We start from the raw sequence: 22,109 nt of genomic DNA, 5'->3' as shown, positions 1-22,109 counted from the left end.
GATAGATGTACCAAAGGGTTTTTGGAAAATTGAACAAAATTAAAAAAAATTACTCTGAAATGGTATGCACGATAACTCTTGAGAGGGGCAACCAAATTGGTACAAACGTTAGATCTCCTAGTATTTTGTCCAAATTTAGTTTATTTATAACTTTAGGTACACTCTCCCTAGGGTACCTCCCTAACAACATTTCAACATTCAACATTTGTATCTAAGTGCAGTCTATTCGAAGATCTTTTGGAAATGTATACCGATGTTGTTTATTGTGGTACTGTTTAAAAATTATAAGATGACTCCCTGAAATTACCATCGAAAAGATATGACTCCCAAAATAAGATCCACGTCAATAATGTATGTCCATCCCTTCAAGTACCTCCTCCGCAACACTTTTGAACTGCGACCCAAATCCACATTTTTATCAGCAAGTTCTAATGTCCAAAAAGGGCCAATTCTGAAAAGAGCCTAAATACACTCAGTCTGTCCATGGATTAAAGTTGCAATTCACATAGCCTAAGGGTATATCTCTGTCGGCAATGCTGACTGATACTTATTTACTTGTTTGACATATAGTCGAACTTCTTTATTAATAAGTTGTTTTTAAGGTGCAAGTAACAATACTCACAACAAATAACAGGGACGTACGCAGGGGGGGAGCACAGGAGGCCCGCCTACACCCCCCCCCCCCCCCCCGCCCCCCCGAAATGGTTTGGTCGAACAAAAATTTTTGAGCTACTTAGCAAATAATTACCTTTTTGTTTCTCATACATACATTTTATTTTTGGAGATCTTAAATGAAATATGGTTTTGAAGTATAATTGTATGTAGTGTACTGAAAATGTACTTCATTTACAAGTTTTGTAAGAAATATTTTCAAATTTTTTGTTTGAAATTTTCAAAATTTTCTGATTTACTTCTTTATGTCATATCGTTCCAGTATCAGCAAATAAGCGAATTCGAAGTTCCGTAATGAATATAATCCATATTTGCTATGTTATTTTCGAGATTTATGGTACCAAAAAATTATTACGGGTTCAATATCGTGAGAATGGAAGTGCTGAACTGAAAATTGGAAAAATTTACCATATATCAAGGGTTTTGACAAATTTGTTGTTCAGATTCTTTGTCCCAATTTACATTGGGCGAGTTTATTTGCGGCAATTGTCAGTTTGTAGGTGAGAGAGGGTGCTGAGAGGCAAAGGGTTACCATTTGCCTCACCTCTCTCTCCTACAAAATGACAATTGCCGCAAGTAAACTCGCCCAATGTAAATTGGGACTTTATGGTATTGAAGTAATATAAGGTACCATCGGAAATAATATAAACCAACTTATGTAAACTATTACAATTTGTGTATGTTAGACGTTGTAAAAATAACTATTCGGATTTTAGGCTCTTCATTTCATCGGTTTCTTGCAATCCGATGCCTCTATTTGATTAAACGTGGACAACCTTTATATCTGCTGCCTTATTTCCCTTTTTTATCATCTTCTAGAAACTTTTAGAATCAACCAAATCTCTTTACCACAAGTATTTTTTAAAAATCCGATTCGAACGATTCGAATTCAAATTTGGCTTTCGCAATATTTTGTCCAAACTAGGTTTAAGTTCGAAGATGGGTTATATCGGTCCACTCCTTCCGGTACCTCCCCCACAAAAGTTCGAAAATTTTCGGAAAATTTGTGCGCACGATAACTCTTGAGGAGAGTAACCGATTTGGTACAAATTTGCACATCTTCAAATTTCTACTAAACTTAGATAAGGTTTCAATATGGACTCAATCGGTCCACGCCTTCAGGTACCTCCCACACAAAATTTCGGAAAAGTTCAGTTTAGGACCTGCTCTCGAATCGTTTTGATTTTTGTTGTAGCATCTTGTATTCACGGCCCCCAATACGGCGGTACAAGTTTCATCAGGGGCAAAACCCTACTTCCTGAGAAAATAGCCTGAAAGGTTCAAAAAACCCCTATGACAATTGGAGAGCAAGATAACTCTCGAATGAATCTGCCGATTCGATCCAAAATTTGGCCATATTGGTTCTCTCCTTGGGATACCTCTCCCACAAAAGTTCACCATTTGTGTTCATGTGCAGTTTAGGGTCTGTTCCATGCTTCCTGGCAATTTGGTCGAACATGTGTACGATAACCCACTCTCTGACTCTCAAAATAAGATCCACTTCCGTAATGCACTATGTAGGTCAATTCCCTCCTTCACAAAACTTTTGAACTTTAATCCTAATCTCACAGGCGGCAAAGCCTACTGATACGTTTTTACTTGCTTGACTTTGGGCTCATGTGATTAACCGGTGTGGACAGAGTACTTGTTAATTAGAGATTTTCTACAAAATATTTGAATTCTAGTTCCAATAAATAACAAAAACGGTATCCTGTAGTTGGATTCTCTAACTCATTTTTTGGTTACCGACAAAAATCGGTAAAATTAAAACCCAAAATTATGAATGAAAAGTACAAATAAAAGTTGACAACACTGCTGCTATCAGTAGGATATAGTGACACCTTTATTTTGGTTGCTAACTTACCGACGAATTTCATAAGCATTTTAATTTAAGCAAATTTTGTCGGTAACCAAAAAATGAGTTAGAGAATGCTACTACTAATAAATAAATACCGCTTATTTAGTGACATTATATCAACGACATATCGGAACAAAAACCTTGCAGATTTCTTCGACTTATCGTGTTTTGTCAGGATTTGGCTATAAGTTTGACGATTGGTTTCTGATATATTTATTCCAAGTCCAATAGCGGCTGCACGTATTACAATATACCAGATACCATTAAGAGATTTATGTGATGTTAATATGTCCAAGATTTGTCAAACTAAAAACTTTTTTAAAAAAGGGATTGAAATTACAGGGCTGTATCTCGATATGCATTAACACGTGGGTCTATTTTAACCACTTTAGCCAAAAGGAATCACAAAAGCCATATTACAGCTGATATTCTTAGAAATTAAGGTAAGATCTTCGAATACTAAAAACGAAAACAACAGCAATTCTCTGCGGAAATTACAAACCAAAATGAGCGAATGTGATTGAAAATGTATATAAACTACCCGAACGTGGTCTGATATGGTTCATTTTTAATTCAAAATATCCAAGAACTAATGCATAATACATATTTATTACTCTGTACCAAATTTTAAAATTGTATCTTAAATTTTGTGAACTCTCTCTATTGATTGTAAATACTTTGTCTCAATAATGAATAAAAATCAACTAAGAACCTTTAAAATAGCGTTACGTAACCCTACATGATATTTTAACATTTTATGGATTTTGGTCAAGTTGGCCCCCCCGAAATGAAATCCTGCGTACGTTCCTGCAAAATAATCTCTCTATGGTGATTTTTTTTATAACGTAGGTACTCATCGGTCCCCAAGTGCTACGTTATAACGGCCCTTTATAAAGATAAAAAGACTATATATGCAAATTGTACTTTTTTTGCATTTTCTATATTATATGTTTTTTTAATAAAATATACTATTTAAACAAAAGTGTAAGTTAATTAGGCCAAAAAAACTAAGTAGTGAAAATCTGGTACCAATGTCTCCATACGACCCTTTATAAACTATTGACTCACTACGTCCAATGTCTCTATTGACTCACTACTTCCAATGTCTCTTTAGACTCACTACTTCAAATTCCCTCAGCAACTACTGACATACTAGTTTTAATGTCACTACTGACTTTCTAATGACACGCTCATACAAAATGTCTATAGCGAATTACATTAGTTGTCTACCGTTTGTCAGTAGTACAGTAGTACTGTTGACAATGTCAGTAGTAAGTCAGTATAGATTCACTATTGACATTTCCTACAGGCTATATACTAATGTACATGCATTCCGAAAATTATTTTATATTTTTATTGAGATTTTACGGCTTTAAATAAAAAAATTATGATTACTCCTTTGAAAAAATAATGGTACATTTTGCATTTTCGTGTTCTATTTTTATTAACAATTTGTCCAATCTAAAAAACCGGGGGTGGAACATGCCAATTCTAGCAGCCAGCCAGACAGATACGCCCTCGTAAAATCAACAGAGACAGTGACTGTCATTTGTCAAAATAATAAAAAATATATAAATTTGATATGCCTTTTTTTGTTGATGGCCACAATGAACGTCATCGGTCCTTATGAAGGAGTGTCAACATAATAATAAACTTTTTAAAATTTCATCTGACCATTCATGTCCATCTCCTTGCTGCTGTCGTTCCTAACAGGCAGAAAATTATACAGTATATTTACTATTATCAAGCAAGTATACAATTTTTATAAATGAATCCGAAAAAAACGCCATAACAGAGAATGTTGATGAATTTCTAGAAAAACAAACATCAATGAAAGAGGAAGACGAATGAGAAAATACAACATCATCATGTTACGTTGACGACTTCGTTAACGACCATCTAAAGTTTTGATATGAAGAAATTAGTTGTTGATTTGAGAAATGTTTGGCGCATAAAAAATGTGATGCTCAAATATCAGTTTAAATGAGATTTTAATTAGAAATCGTAAAAGTTTTGGGGGAAAATTGGTTGTGAGATATTGGAAAAATAAATAAATAGATAGCAACAGGATATCTTAAAGAGGCAAAGACAGTTTTGTAAATATTTAGTACAAATTTAAGAAATTAAATTTTTTGTTTTACATTTCCAGAACCTTGAAATTATAAACTTTTTATAAAATTCTCATTGATTTTCCACAGGCTGTAATTTTACTCTAACCCCAAAAGATATTTTTATATTTTTTTAATCATCACAATTAATTTTGATATACATACATAAATCCATGTTTATTTTCAATTTAAATAAATAAAAAATAAACCCATAGAGAGAAAAATATGTTTTCATTTAATTTTTTCCGTTTAAAAAAAATAAAAAAATGCTCATGTCAGCATTATTGAGTGCTACCAAATATTCTGCCACAAAATTGCATATGTATGTATTTATTCATGTGAGTCGTTTTTGTCCATTTGCTTTAAATAAAATGCAATTTAAAATAAAATAAATTAAAATTCATAACTGTTGGTCTCTTGTTTTTTTTTTTTCATTGTTTGCTGAATATTTGAATGGCATAAAAGGTTGTGAAATTTTTGAAAAAAAAAACTTTTCTAAAATAATATTTTGTTTTTCTTTTTTTCATATGAATTTTTAGTTGCATTCATAAATGTCAGGATATCAATATTTTACTTGCTGCATTGAATTGAATACGGAACATGTATTCCCATTCATACATGTGCATATATTGTGAATGAATGAATTATTTGCCTTTGATTTTGAATGTTTTCCATTCACATACATAAATATTCATAGAAATGATTTATTGCCAGTGTGAGAGAATAAAGGGCAATATATTTCTATTTTAAATCACTTCTATTAAAAGTTGATTCAATAAATTATGGGACTCTTAAATATTTGCTTAATAATAACAAACATTATTGGAATTATGTTCGAGCTGACTAAAATTAAATTAACAACCCTTTGGATCACTGTTGTATAAAGTTTCAAAAAGTTTTATATACCCTTCACCATAAAATGGAGGGTAAAATTATGGCCTGTTTCACTAAGACAATTCGAATTTAAATTCGTTCGAACTACTATCAAACTTCTTTTTTTTTTGAAAGTCTTATGCCAGACTATGAAAATTTTCATTAAAAACGTTTTTCCATTTTCTTCCTAATATTCATTGACGCCTACACATATATATGAAATCATATGAAAATTGTGATATTTTCATTGCTTTGCATTGGTTTGGGAGTTACGAATTTAAACACAAAGAATAATAACCTTGTGTACAGAGTTTCACCCCCTTCACACCTCTTGCCTATAAACTCATTTTCACGTACATGAAAATTTTCATAGTCTGGCATAAGACAAAAATTATTGTTTCGTTTGTGTTTTCAATCACCAAAATTTTGTTTACAATAGCAGGAGTTTAGTAGTAATTCGAACGAATTTGAATTTGAATCGTCTTAGAGAAACAGTCCATTAAATTTGTCATTCCGTTTGTAACACATCGAAATATTCGTCGGATACCCTATAAAGTATATATTCTTGATCAGCATAAGTTGATCATTCTAAGTCGATATGACCATGACCGTCTGTCGGCTCGTTCATCTGTTGATATACACAGAAAAAAATATTTCATCAATTTTTACATATTTTCGTTCATGATCATGGTTCAATAATGTACAGGTAATGTCATTTGTCTGGTCATATGTATATCAGTCCATAGGTAGCCTGTATTGACCGACTTTGCTCTGGCTACATTTACATCGATGTTTATGTATGATGCATTAATCAACCTAGTGTCAATTTAACTGTTAAATGGTTAAATTTTAACATAATGTTTGTAATATGTTATTTTTTCAGAACAGACTATACCTAAATTGTTTCAAAGCGAAAACTGTTTTTCGCTAGGGAGAGAAGGTGGCACAAAATGTTTTATTTTGCAAAATTTAAAAAAATAAAGCCCTAATAAACATACGTTTTCACACCTCTTGCCTATAAACTCATTTTCACGTACATGAAAATTTTCATAGTCTGGCATAAGACAAAAATTATTGTTTCGTTTGTGTTTTCAATCACCAAAATTTTGTTTACAATAGCAGGAGTTTAGTAGTAATTCGAACGAATTTGAATTTGAATCGTCTTAGAGAAACAGTCCATTAAATTTGTCATTCCGTTTGTAACACATCGAAATATTCGTCGGATACCCTATAAAGTATATATTCTTGATCAGCATAATATTCTAAGTCGATATGACCATGACCGTCTGTCGGCTCGTTCATCTGTTGATATACACAGAAAAAAATATTTCATCAATTTTTACATATTTTCGTTCATGATCATGGTTCAATAATGTACAGGTAATGTCATTTGTCTGGTCATATGTATATCAGTCCATAGGTAGCCTGTATTGACCGACTTTGCTCTGGCTACATTTACATCGATGTTTATGTATGATGCATTAATCAACCTAGTGTCAATTTAACTGTTAAATGGTTAAATTTTAACATAATGTTTGTAATATGTTATTTTTTCAGAACAGACTATACCTAAATTGTTTCAAAGCGAAAACTGTTTTTCGCTAGGGAGAGAAGGTGGCACAAAATGTTTTATTTTGCAAAATTTAAAAAAATAAAGCCCTAATAAACATACGTTTTTTGATGTCAAAAACAAAAGTTTGAAGCAGCCTTTCATTTTTAATTACATTTTCAGCGGGCTGGAAACATTAGAATTGAACACAAATCGAATTTTCATTCATGTTTTTCAAATCTAAAAATTTTTATTTCAGAAATTAAAATAATTTTTTGATTTTTATGGGTTGTTTACAAATACCAGTGACATTAGTATAGGGCTGCTCAATTGGGGGCACACGTGCTGTCGGTGTGTGTCAATTTGCTCACTCACACAATTAAAAAAGAGAGCTTTTATTTTTGAAATGAAAATTTTAAATACACAATTTTTTCCATTACACAAGACAAACCAACAAACCATGGTAGAACAAATATAAGGTAAAGTTAATACTACAACAAATACAACTCGAACAACAACCGCAAAGGAATTTATTTTTGTTTGTAACGTTACTGCCAGTTGTATTTGTAAACAAAACAAGGAAATGTCTATAAAATATTGGAATTTAAAAAACTAATAATTTTTCACATTTGGTTCAATATTTTGGAAAACATGAATGAAAATTCGTTACATTTTCAATTTTTATGTTTCAACATCATTCCACTAAATGCATAAATTCTCGCAGAAAGTAGAATTCTTGCAGAAAAGTTTGGGGTCGCTGGAAATTAATGGAAAAAGGAGAAGCTGTTTCAATGTTTTGTTTTAGAAATCAAAGAAGCACATGTTTATTAGGGCTTTATTTTTTTAAATTTTAACAAAATACCTCACATATTAACAAACGTTGTATCGCCTCTACAAGCGGGGATTTACTACGCGGCTTATCGTTCGAACTTGGAGGAGGTTACATATCATTGACATGAAGAAGTCTTTCTGGGAAATGTTTTTTTTCCGAATGATATATTTTTTTCTTAAAAAATATATGTCCCTAGTGTACATCGAAATAGAAATAAATGTATAAAATGTCATATGAAATTTGACACTAACGTTACAACCCAGTTCAGTCAGCTGTGTATTGCTGCTACCTTTTCTTATTCTACCATGCCAACAAACCAACATTACTTGAGAAAATTTGATATTAGAATTGTAAATGCTTGTGTAGCAACTGGAGAATAATCGAAACTTGATTCTCTTGAAAATATTGAATGTGTGTGCTCATAATTAGCTTATCCGTGTAATTGTAAAATGTGTTTATACTAATTTTTTCGTAAATTTTATAAAATCAGACTGAAGGGTATGTTGGGAAACTATCAAAATGTTTGTGTTTCAAAACCAACACAATAACAACATATTTTTGCATTTGTATGAGCAGCCCTACATTAGTATTACTTACAAAAACAAATTTGTATGTGGTTGTTGTTACGTTTGTTGTACAACAATACTTGTCTATACCTGTAAAATAATTGTACCATGGTTCATGATGTAGTTTTTTCATTCTGTACAGGTACTTTACATAAGATACATGTGTAGGTTCTTATATCCAACCGAAAGCCACTATTTTTTTTCAAAAATATCTAAGATTTTCATGAGATGATCACTTTCCTATTTTTCCCTACATTCCCATTATGAGCTCTCATATTTCCTCTCTTGTTTGTTAAATTCTCTCAACTTTGTTCTGATGTTCTTTTGAATGGTCTCATCGTCTTAGCATTACATTGACACTGTATCAACAAACAACTTGACTTAAATACAGCAAACGTTTTACGCCAAACTACCACCGTCGCAGTAACTAACAAAGCAAACACCTACAGTGCGTCTGTTGTCGAAAAACAAAGTGTTAGTACGATATAGTTCGCATATAATTTTTTTAATTACTTTAATATAAAGGCAACATGATGATAGACTCAACATGTATGTATGTACATATGGTTCATATTGTTCTACTATGCTCACAATACAAAAACAACTACAGTGAAAATCATTAGAAAAACGGTAAAATACAATAACACAAAATAAAAGCATTATAAAAAGCAGCATAACTTGTCTCTGGTTTGGTTGGTGGTTGGTTATTAAATAAAAACAAAAAAAACTCGCCAAAATTGTTTTTTTTTTCAATCTTTCAAAAGAAACCAGTATTTTTTGCTTTATGGTAGGCGTTCATGAAATGCAGAAATTTGAACCTTGGCAAGACTTTATGAACACTATTCCTAAAATGCAGTATTCTTTTCTATGTAGAAGTTTTTAATACTCCTAGGATATTTGGTATTGAAATGGGCTATATCGGTCCACGTTTTGAAGGGTTATATCGGTATTTTGAAGGGTTTAGCTCCTTCATAACACGGAAATGGCTGAAATTTGGTATTTGTCTTCGTTGAGTGTACAAAACTTTCCACCTGAAATTTGTCGGTATATGTCTACGTTTTTTTATAGCCCCAGCCGAACGATACCTCCGGATTTTCGGTATTTTTCAGGTTGTGTCCTCAATACCCCACTGAAAGTTAGTATTTGGTTTTTAGTTGAGGGTATACAACTTTCCAACTGAATATTGTTGATATAAGTCCGCACCTTCATACAGCCCCCATAAAAAAAATAACGTTCAAAAAACAGAACCTCCCGATTTCCGGTATTTTGAAGGTTATGACCGCAATATCCCACTGAAATGCCTGATATATGGTAGCTAGCCTTCTTTGGGTGTATAAAACTTTCCACATGAAAGTTGTCGGAAGAGGTCCACGTTTTCATACAGCCCCCCATAGAACGGTAACCCCGATTTTCGGTATTTTTAAGGTTGTGTCCTCAATATGCCACCGAAATGGCTGAAATTTGTTATTTACTCTTCGTTGAGGGTATACAACTTCCCACCTGAAATTTGTCGGAATAGAACGGTACATCCCGATTTTAGGTATTTTTAAGGTTTTACCCGCATTAACACACCGAAATAGCTGAAATTTGGTAATTAGTCTTCTTTGGGGTTATAAAACATCCCCTACCCCGTAGAACTGCCCCTTCAAATTTTCGGTATTTTAAAGATTTTAGCTCCGATATCCCACCGAATCTTTTAAATTTGGTATTAAGTCTTCACAAAACTTTCTTCTAGAAATTTGTCGGTATAGATCCACTTCTTCCTATAGCCCCCATAGAGCCGCACCCTCCGATTTTCGGTGTCTTCAAAGTTTTAGCCAAATTATTCAAACGGAATAACTGAAATTTGGTATTTAGTTTTCGCAAAAGGTAACAGAAATTTATACAGATACAAAACATCCCTTGCAAAAAATCAGACAGTATAGCTTAACGTTTTTGTACAGCCCCCATATTAGCTTAGCCACCATTTAAGGTTAATTAGATGTTTGCGTTTCCAAAAGATAGAAGAAGAAGATTAAAACTTACTCCAGGTTTAAGTCTAGCCGGTATTGCCCAATTCCCGAAATGAGATTGCTGTAATATAATATCCCAGCAAAAAGTTTGCCTCCAAAGATGCAGTTAAATCATATGTACAAGTGATTTGGAAGTGCATTTTCACTCATGATTTTTACAAGAGCGTGACTACTGAAAGATGCACTCCAGTAGCACTGCATTTTAACTTATTCTTTAGCACTGCATTTTAACTATCACTTTGGAATCGAATTTTAACTAACCCTTTAGGGTAAAATAGGATGCAATTCAATTTGAATCCAAAGCACGTATTTTGATGCAGTGCAGTTCAAAGATGCAATAAAAATGTAAGCCATTGCAAAATATCCCAGAATAAGTAAAAAAATATTATTTGTGTAAATAAAAAATATTACAAACTTTATTACATTAACACAAATTATGAAACTTCTTCATTAAATTCAATCGCAACTGAATCTGTTGCGTCCCCTCTCCATTTAATCCAAGCTGAAATGTTTTTGATTCATCTGCTAAAGGGGTTCTTATATTGTGTTTTCATCACCAGTTGATAATTCGACAAGTACTCCAACAGCACTTCATTAGGAAATATTCTTCTCGTGAGTTACCGTAAAAATGTTCCCAATTTACAAAACAAATTGTCTTGCTTGATCCTAGGGATCACTAAGTAACTGTTTGTAAAATGAACTGCATCCGGATGCAATTTAAATGTGAGAAATGCTGTTAAAATGTAACGAATTGGAGGCCATTTTCCACGACTCCGAATAAACTGCATCCAGGTGCTGATAAAATGCGAGGAAAGGATGTAATTCGTTGGATCCGAATGCGGTTAAAATGTAGGGAATGGAGAGCCTTATTCACGACTCCGTTCAAACTGCATTAAAATATGCCATGAAAGAACCAGTGTACATTGCACTACCTCCAATTTATTTTGCTGGAATTGTGTGTTGCCAGGAGTTCAAAAGCTCTATTCGAAAAATTGTAACAATTGATCCATGTTTTGGAAAGAATTACGATGACGCCCCATAGAGCTCTTTTGAAGGGAGTATTTATTATCAGTTGGGATATACTACTTTTGCAATAAGAGGAAGAGCTTAACACTTTCATAAATGAAAGGAAACTAATTGTTCTTATTTACTTCGATACAAGTCGTGGTGGAGGGTATAAAAAGTTCGGCCCTGCCGACTTGACACCGTTCTTACTTGTTTTCATATTGTAAATTGTTTTCCATTTACCATATTTTCCCATCTCACAGGTTATTCTTGAAGTGATTTCAAATTATTGTTCTCTTTCTCGTATTGAATTTAAAACCACATTTTATTGGTTATTTACAAACAAAACGGAAATAAAGTTCAATTTATACTTTTGTTGACTGACTAAACGACTGAATGCCTTTTTCCTTCAATTTATTTCTAAAATCACAATAACAACTATAACAAGAAATAAAAATTGTGGCAACTATTCACAAACGAAAAAAAGCAAATATATGAAAAGATAACTCAAACCAAACAAAAACATGACTAAAAGAAACAAATGAACTGAAATGAAATGGAAAGAATTATTTAATGTTTTCTTTATGGTTTTCATATCTAAAGTGCTTACAAATCATTGGCATAATATTGCCATAAAATAAATTGTAACAAAAATATGAAATGTTGTTGTGATATTGGGTATATAACGGCAGGGTATACCAGGAGTAAGAAGGCTTCCAACAAGATTTTGTTTTCTATTTCCACAAAAAGAACATATTCAATGAATACTCAACGCACACACACTACTCTGGAGTAGAGGGAGGAAGGATGGTCAAAGCCAGAAATGAAAGTTCATTGTGCTAATAAAAGATAAAGTTATGTCCTGAATCTACTAGATAATGGCAAAAATAGACAAATTATGATGAAACAAAGTACCACAGCACAAATATAATGAAGATTAGAAATAAGAGGAAACGAACAACTACACAAGACTTTCGATAACACTTTTGCAAATGAACCGGAGAAAATAACTAATGGCGTTACAGGGAGGGGGTTTGCTGTCAATAAACTTTGGTTTACTGTAAGATAAAGAACGAAACATTATTTGCAAAAAAATATGAAATACAGAATTTGAGTAGAAGATAAGAGTTCTATGGTTGTGTTACTTTTTTGCATTGTTTAGAAAGGAACTTTCACAATGAGCAGGAAATGGTTGTGGGCATTTTGTAATCCTCTTTAGTATGTATTTCCGAAATTAAATGCATCACTGACCGAGCCACTTGTTGACAGAATGCTTATATGAAATATCTTATAAGTGATGAAGTAAGTTTGGATTTTTAAAATGCATCGCAAAATTTAACTTTGGGGTTTTGAACCACTATGTCGGAAAACATGTGCTTGCAGCCGAAAAACATAATATCGCTGTGAATAGGACAACAAGGCGTTTCCAAAAGATCATCGAACAGACACTAATCTGCAAAACTGTTAAACGTCTGTGGTCAAACGTCTGTGCGCAAAGATGGACCAACTCGGTTACTGCCTTCAAGAGTTATCGTGCTCCCCATTTTAGCGAAAAGTTTTGAACTTTCACGGAGGTGGTACCTGAAGGAGTAGATCGATATGACTTATCTTCGAACTTAAACTAAGTGTGGACAAAATATTAAGAAGCCAAATTTTGGACAGAATCGGCTGATCCGTTCGAGAGTTATCGTGCGCCCCAGCTACAACACATGGTACCATAGAGGTTTTTTTTACAGCTTTCCAGCCATTTTCTCAGGAAGTAGGGACTTGCCCCTGAAACACATGTACAGTGATAAAGAGGTAAGCGAATACAAGCTGCTGGAACAAAAATCAAAGCGATTCGCGAGCAGCTCTTAATCAGCACCACTCCAAAATTTTGTGTGGGAGGTACCCGAAGTTAAAACCATTATTTCATTGAGACACATTTCGGTGTGAAAGTGTACCCTCCTTAGTCTAAAGACTGGGGGTATAAAAATTGTGAACATAAGTCTACGTTTTTGTATAACTCCCATATAACGACCCTGAATTAACTTTATTTTTGACACTTAACACCTTTTAACCTGTTCAATTTTTAAGAACGCGTACCCGACGATTGGAACCTGTGCATCCTGTGTCCCGTCCACAAGAAAGGAGATAAGACTGTATGCTCTAACTAGAGGGTCATAAGTCTTATTCCTATTGCCTAAAAAAATAGTGTCAGGGATATTGTGCGAACGACTAAAGCCCATGGTCAACGAAATAATTTGACCATACCAATGCGGCTTTAGACCTGGCAAGTCCACCTTTGGCCAGATATTTACCCTGCGGCAAATCCTAGAGAAGACCCAAAAGATGCAGATCGATTATAAAGTAGCCTTCGACAGCCCCCTACGTTCAAAGATATTCCAAGCCATGTCTAAATTTGGTATCCCCGCAAAGCTCATACGGCTTTGAAAAACGATTTAACTGACACTCGATCTTCAGTTAAAATAGGAAAGAACCTCTCGGAACAGTTTTATACCAAAAGAGGTTTCAGACAAGGAGACAGCATTTCGTATGATCTCTTCCACATAATGCTGGAACGGTTCATACGAGAGGCATACGTTAAGAGAAATGACACAATCTATACCAATAGCCACATGTTACTTGATTACGCTGACGATATAGAAATCATAGGACGATCAGAAAAAGAAGTAACTGGAAGTAAGAAGTAAAGTGGGTCTGGCGGTAAACGGCGAGAAGACAAAGTCGACGCGCCAACGTCCATAAAGCTCGAACCAACTGTTGAAGTTGGCTACTATAATTTTGAGGTAGTGAGAGACTTCGTATACTTCGGCACCGCCGTAAACACAACAAACAACATCAGTTGTGAAATATAAAAAAGAATTATATTGCCTAACAGATGCTACTTTGTCTTAAGTAAGCAGTTTAAAAACAAAGCCGCATCTCGTCAAACAAAAGAAACACTTTACAAAACACTGATACTACCCGTGCTGATGTATGGCTCAGAAGCATGGGTACTTGCACAAGCGGACAAGGCAGTGCTTGGCGTGTTTGAGAGAAAAATTCTTCGAAAGATCTACGGACCAATCTGCGTTGATGGTGAATATCGACGTCGTATGAACCATGAGCTGTATCTGCTATACAACGACCTCAATATAGTTAAACGTATCGAGATACAATGATTGCGTTGGCAATCCATATCGCACGAATGAGCGATGACGATACACGCAGAACTGGCAGACCAAGGAATCGATGGAGCAAACAAGTGGAAGAAGATATTAAAAGAATTGGAGATCTTTTCTTAGTTCGGCTTATAGAACAAATGGGCCAGCTATGTATGTAAGTATAATCCTCCTATAATTAAGTCTTGACATGTTTGATGAGTTTAGTACTTTCATAAAAGAAAGAGAACTAATCGTTCCATTTTACTTCAATACAATTTGTGGTTGAAAATATCAAGACTTCGGCCTGGCGGAACTAAAGGGTGTTCTTACTTGTTATTCTTTCACTGTCATAGACTGAGGTTATATTTCTATCGGCAAGACCGACCAATAGTTTGTTATTTGTCAAAATATGTATTATTATTATTATTTTTTTTTTTTCAAATATTTCAAAAACATTATTTTTCCTACTCCCTTTATATCTTCTTTTCGTATAAAAGGGAGTAAGTTACACAACACTATTACAAATATCATGTTAATAAATAATAAAGCATTATTCCCATTATTATATCATAATTCATGTTTTTGCACATATACATTCATATGTACATAAATTTGGTTATATTTTATGTTTTGTTAGTTACATAAATTGCTTAAAATATGAAAACAAAAAAGCTTAAGTCATCATATTTCATTGAAGTAATTACTTCCTTTCCGGCAAACATTACTGTTATATTTACCAAGAAGTAGTGGGAGGTTATTTTTCTTTGGTGGTATAGGATGTTGAAGGCAATTATTTTCTTTATTTAGTTTTTTAGTCCTTACGTTTTTGCTTATTCTGTTATTTTCATGTTTACATAGAATTTCACATAGTTTTATTTGTTACTTATAGTTCCGGCAATAATTCATAGATATGTTAGAAAATATTTAAGAACAATATCTAATAGACATCTGTAAAGTTAGAGAGTGGACTAGAAATTGCTATTTATTCACATTATGCCTGAATATGAATATAACAGACTAAAGAACCCGAAACTATATTTATGGACAAATTATATTTGCTTGAGTATGAAAATAAACATAAATAATCATTAGTGAAATGTTGGAGAGCGTGAGAGTGGCAGAGAAGATGTTAACAACAAAACAATTGACAACAATACGTGCAATTAACAAATGAAAGTGTGTTATGAATCTTTAAAATATGAATGTAAGGACAATATTTTTATAAGACCCCAATATTTTCATAAGACTTTCAGAAATATTAAAATCGGCTGGCCCGATCATGTTATACTCCACTTAAACCTATCAAAAGAATTAGATTAGGGATTAGAAATAGTTTTTATAGGCAATTGAACACATCATTTCTGTACATTCTTAAGAATTTTTTTCTGAATTTAAAAAATTCATGTGACTTTCACTTTGCTGCACTTGCATGAAAGCCCACATACACACTTCTGTTTAACTTATCACAATTTTAAATACTTAAAAATATTCTTAGTTATAAAGGTTGCAAACAACAAAATATAAAAATTTAATAAAAAAATATGTATATATTACGAACATGTAGATAAAAACATGCATTACCAAAATATCTTCCTAAACTAAAAACAATGATAATTATTAGAAAAACAATCCGCAAAAAAACTTTGCTAAAACTAAAATTGGCAATGATTATTTTGGTCAATAATTTATTTTACATGCGTAGACAAATGAATACAGTGCCCAGAATATTTTCGTATTGTAACTGGAATCAAATATGCACACATGCTGGTTTCTTTTTCTTCTCATTTAGGAAACAATAATCAAACGAAAAATAAAATAATCCCAAACGGAGATGTACAAATGAGTGAATGAATAGTACGTGCTTACCATCACAATCAACATCATCAGCAATTTGTGGTAATTAGGATTTGTGAGGTATATTGTGTAGGTCATACTTTCTGATTGTTAGAGATAAACGCCCAATAACACAAAAACATACAAACAATATATATTGAAAAAAAGAAAAAAATATTGTAAATGACCGGATGTGGAAATATTTAGCAAATTGGAAGATTTCTTTTTTTGGAAATTGAAAATAATTTTTTATATATGGTAGCTATGTCTTAATCAGAATCAATTTCGATAGAACTTGGCACACTTATTTCTAGACCAAATTCTGTCACACATTGCAAATTTCATCAATTGGAGATATGAAATACCCCAAATCGGCCGAACATTTATAGGGCAGCTATATCCAAATCTGAACCGATTTCGAAATCGGACATATATGGCGAAAACCAAAAATTCTTCGCAATTCCTTTTGAAAAAAATTAAAAATTTTTTTTGCGAGCACATCTACAATTTTTGAAATAGAGTTTAAGAAAAACAATTCAGGTTTTAAATTTGTTCGCGTTTACAAAATTGGACGATGCTCGCATAAGTTATAGCGGTTTTTATTCTCATATAAAGAAAAAATATTTGAAAATATCTTATTTGCTGTTATGAGAAAATGTATGCATAAATCATTAACAGCATTCCATATCTATTCGTAGATGTTTAAATAGTTATTAAATTTATTATTATTTTCGCGGAAAATCAACAAATAATAAAAAAATTTTGAAGTAAATCCAAATTATCCTGTCCTAGAAGCCGTACAAACCCTCAAAAAATAAATTTAAAAAAATATGCGGAATCAAGACAATGTGTAGAAAAATATGATACCAAATTTATAGAGATTGGGTACATAAATTGCATATTATAGCAACAACCAGAGAGAAAAACTTATTGTTGGAAAATATTGTTGCAAATATATTTTTTGGTTTGATTCGAAAAATTAGAAAAAAATATTTAAGAGTTCTCAAACTATTTCGCTAAAATCTCACACAATAATTAATGTGTACTGCTAAAACTTCATCAAGAAATATGGTTTACCATCGTGAAAGCTTATTTGCTTACTGTGATAACTTATAAGGATAGGAAAGTAGAGTAATATTGAAATTACAATCATTCAAAAAATGTGGAAATTAAAAAGCCTATTATTCGCGAATTAGTTAAAATCAGTTGATGCGCATCCGTTTTTGGATGCAGCGAATTAATCTCTTTCACTATTTATGCATATTTCGATGTTTCACTCAGCGGTCAAAGTGTGCCGCCAGTTGCATCACACAATGCAAAAAAATCTAAAAAAAACGATTTTGATGCGCATCCGATTTCAGTAGCACCCATCAAAAATACGTCTATATACACATATTTCAAACAGATTCTTCAAGAACCGCGGATGTGCCTCCATATTCTATTTTTGGTAAAAAGCCCATATTACTCGCGAATCTCTGTAATTTATGACACGCGTTTTCTCAAATATTATAATCGCGTATAAAGGATTCCATTTACGTAAAAACTTTTAAAGAAAATCGCGGTTTAGTACGCGGATTTGTCAAAATAAATTTTTGCTGATTTTCCTATTTTCAGGGCATCTATATCCGCGGCTTTAGTGGATGGATTCGATCGCGGATGGGCTCATTAGATCCGTCGCTTAAAAAAAACAAAGTTCACTCGGGTACAAAGGAAATTGAATGGCACTTGTAAATTTTCAACGCAAAAAATAGGTTTTTTAAAAAAATTCACGCATCAAATATTGGCCTTTAGACTCCAATTACTAGGATGCTGTAAGGAGCACACTCATGAGATATGCGTTAAACGACGTAAAATCACGAGTTCTATAATCCTATTATGAGTTTTGAATACTATCTTGTTGAGCGTCCGAATTATTTAAAAAAATCAAAAAACCCCGAAATTCCGGCTTCAAAATGTCAGCATCAATTTTAGGTGGATGCAGTGGATATATCGAAAAACGATACACTAGTATCATATTGCCCATGAAGCATTCTTTGAGTTTTTCTTTGGGCATATGTCTATAAAATGTAAGGTTAAGCCAGAAATCGAAAGGGAGCATAAAAAAACTTGTTGGCTTCAACCCATTTTTACCTATTTTTCTACATTGATGCCAACACAGCTTCCACGTAAATTAATTTTAATGGTCGACCTTATGGGATTCCTCCTAAAACACTTCATCTTAAAGAATGTATATCATACTATATAGAATATGTTAACAGTTCGCGAATTCTGAATGGGTGAAACTCGGATTCATCGATTGTAAAATATTTTTGTTTTTCGCCATATACCGTGTTTGGTGCAGCAAAGATATACATATATGGGAACTCTATCTGTACCGATATCGATATAATTTGGCACATTTATTTCTAGACCATAAGTATTCACACGTTCCAAATTTCATCGAAATCGGACATATATAGCGTGTGTATATATGTATAAATATATATGGGAGCTATATATAAACCAGGGCCGATTTCGATATAATTTGACACATTTATTTCTAGACCCATTTTACATTTCATCCAAATCGGACAAATACAGCGTGTTTGGTTTTTTTGGACAGCTCTACAGTGGTCAAAATCACTGATCTAGCGGCGCGAAATTAATAACGTGCAAAGGAATGGAAATATGTTTTTGAAATTTTGCACAAACGTAGTATGTGTCCGTGGGTAATAATTGACTAAATATGAACAACATCGGCAAATATTTTGGTATAGCCCCCATATAACGGTGCATCCTCATAATCGGTATTTTGAGAATTTAAGCAATCCTTTCCTTCCAATTTAGTTGCAATTTGGTACTTTGGGTTTCTAGTGGTCACTAAACTTTTCCACCAAATAATGTGGACATAGGTCCACGATTGGATATAGACCCCTTTTTAGGTACCTCCCGATTTTATATATATTTGGGGATTTAAGCTACATTTTCCGCCCAAAAATTGTGGACATAGGTCTACGTTTTGATATTGCCCTCATGTAACGGTACCTACCAATATTTGGTATTTTGAGGATTTTGTCCACATTTTCATACCAAGTAAGCTGAATTTTGTTAATGGAGGTTCCCGGTGGTTTTGATATAGCCCCCATATAACTGTACCGCCCGATTTTTTGTATTTTGATGATTTAGTCTACATTTCCATGCATTTATCAGCAAGATTTGCGGCTATTTGAAGCCAAAAGTTGATTATTCGGAATATAGGAAGTCCAATTTAATTTGTCGAAAAAGAATTGAACTGGACATTAGAGAACTTCTGTTGTTACGCTCCATTTAACAAAAGTATATTACATAAAAAAAACAAAAAACATTTTTTTGAAAATTTATTTCTTGCATTGGATAGTGAATATCTGAGAGGATATTTAAAGTAAAAAAAAAAAAATATTACTCACCAGGGTGTCAGTAATGGACTCAATGGAAAACAGTTCTCAGTTTTTAGTTTGACTTTCGCGCCGCTAGGCCAGCGGTTTCGACCAGTGTGCGCCCTAATGTATAACCTTTAAATATGTAAATTCGGAAGGAACTTTCACACTTTCATGTGCGGATTTTTCCTACGCATTTAAAATTCGAAATACGAACTTACAGCCACTTCAATAAAAAATCCTTTAAAATATTTCACATCGGGCGGTATCGTTTACCTTTCGATCCCAGATCGTACCTAAACTTTTTGTGGCCCGTAACCGCGAAAGTTGAAGTGATAGGAAAAATCGCCGGGACACGTGTCTTCTTATTTTTGGTCTTCTATCACGCTGCGGTGTCAGAATATGGTTAATAAACCATGACTCATAAAATGACACACAGTGTAAGTTTTTTAACCACTATGTAGAAACCATAAATTGCAAATTAGAGCTATTTTGGTCGTAAATTGTACGTATACCAACATATGGACATTTGGCGCCAATTTTCGTAAAGAAATCTGACCTCTTGGAACCTTTAATTATTTTACTGTTATTTTTGTAACGAAGCTAAATTCTCAAAATAATAAAAAAAACCTCAAAAACTGCTAAAATGTGGGTGTACGTACCACTTATATGGGGGCTTTCATATAAACCTTCATACAATTCTCTGTAGGAATGTTGTTTCCCCATAACGAAAACTCAATGCCAAATTTCAGTCAATTCGTCAAACATTCAAAATACCGAAAATCTTTAGATACCGTTCTATGGGTTCTATATCAAAACGTGGACCAGTACTGATAAAGTTTTGTAGCTCCAAAGAAGATTAAACACTAAATTTAAGCCATTTCGGTGTGATAATGTGACTAAAATGATATAATAAGGAAAATGGGAGGCGGTGTTCTATGGGTCTATATCAAAACTTGGACCTATACTAGCAAAATTTCTAAGGAAAGTTTTGTAGCCCTCATGAAGACCAAATACCAAATGTTTGTCACCCATTTCGGGAAGATAATGTTGTTATAACTTTCAAAATACCGAAAATCGGAAGGAATTGTGCCATTTCGGTAAGATAATGTGGGTAAAACCTTAAAAATACCGAACATCGGAAAGTGCCGTACTATGGGGACTATATAAAAACGTTGACATATACTGACAATTTTCTGGGGGAAAGTTTTATAGCACCAAAGAAAACTAAATAGCAAATTCAGCCATTTCGGTGAAAGAGTGTCGCTAACCTTCAATATACCGCAAATCAGAGAAACCGTTCAACGAGGGCTATATTTGTTTTGTTTGTTGATGTTTTGTTCATCAAATACATGAAATCGGGCGAAAATGTATATAGGAGCTTTATCCAAATCTTTACCAATTCCAATATAGTTTGGTGCACTTTTTTCTAGATTTTCAAATTTTTTCACACGTTTCAAATTTCATCCTTATTGGACAGACGTAGCGTTTGGTGCATCATATATATTAAGTCGGACAAAAATATACATATATGGGAGCTATATACAAATCTGGACCGATTCTCACCAAAAAAACCTTCTATATGGGAACTATATCCAAATCAGGACCGATTCTCACAAAAAAAAAAAAAACGTTTCTCAATATTCACTCGGTTGGGGTAATAAATGTGACCTGTGCATGGACAGACGGACAGACATGCATAAATCAACTCAGAATGTGATGCTTAGGCCCATCTTCTTGCCTTTTGCATGTTGCATACAAGTGCAGACATAATACCACTTATCACTGTGTGGTGTAGGGTATAAACCCCTGCCGGCTCTTAGTTGGTGCCGTCTATTGTCTAATGAGCACGATAAATTACAAATTAAATATCTATTTTGGCCGAAAATTTGCACGTCGTAATTTTTTTCTAGGTACGTCATGTTCTTCCTAAGAAGAGTTCAGAACCATCGCCTATGTGTAGTTATTGTTTTCGCAAATTAAAACATTTAAACCTGAACTAACAAAGAAACATCAAAATGGTTTTTTTACTTATTTTTTCCTCATTAAGACGAAGGTAATTTTATAGTGATATCTGAATTCTCTTTCGAGTTGAGATTTTATGACCTAACAAGTGCATTAAAAACTAGGGGCTCACCGAAGTCTCACACATTCAACCATTTTTTATCATTGGATCTAAAAATGGAAATTAGAATTTGATTGCATTCATAGGGTATAAAAATGTTGCACGCTGTCCTATTCCGTATAGATCACTAAGGAA

General features: G+C 33.3%; 1 protein-coding gene across 4 annotated transcripts in view; it reads right to left on the bottom strand.

Annotated features, from left to right (window-relative positions):
* LOC141388803 (uncharacterized) overlaps window positions 1-22,109 on the bottom strand; it is a 381,643-nt gene that overhangs the window by 42,824 nt on the left and 316,710 nt on the right. The window lies entirely within an intron of this gene.

This window comes from Musca autumnalis, unplaced genomic scaffold (genome assembly GCF_047663935.1).
Source record: "Musca autumnalis isolate F117 unplaced genomic scaffold, ASM4766393v1 scaffold_1, whole genome shotgun sequence".
Lineage (NCBI taxonomy): Eukaryota > Metazoa > Arthropoda > Insecta > Diptera > Muscidae > Musca > Musca autumnalis.
Note: the sequence above shows the minus strand (reverse complement) of the source record. Positions and strands in the feature narration are given on the sequence as shown.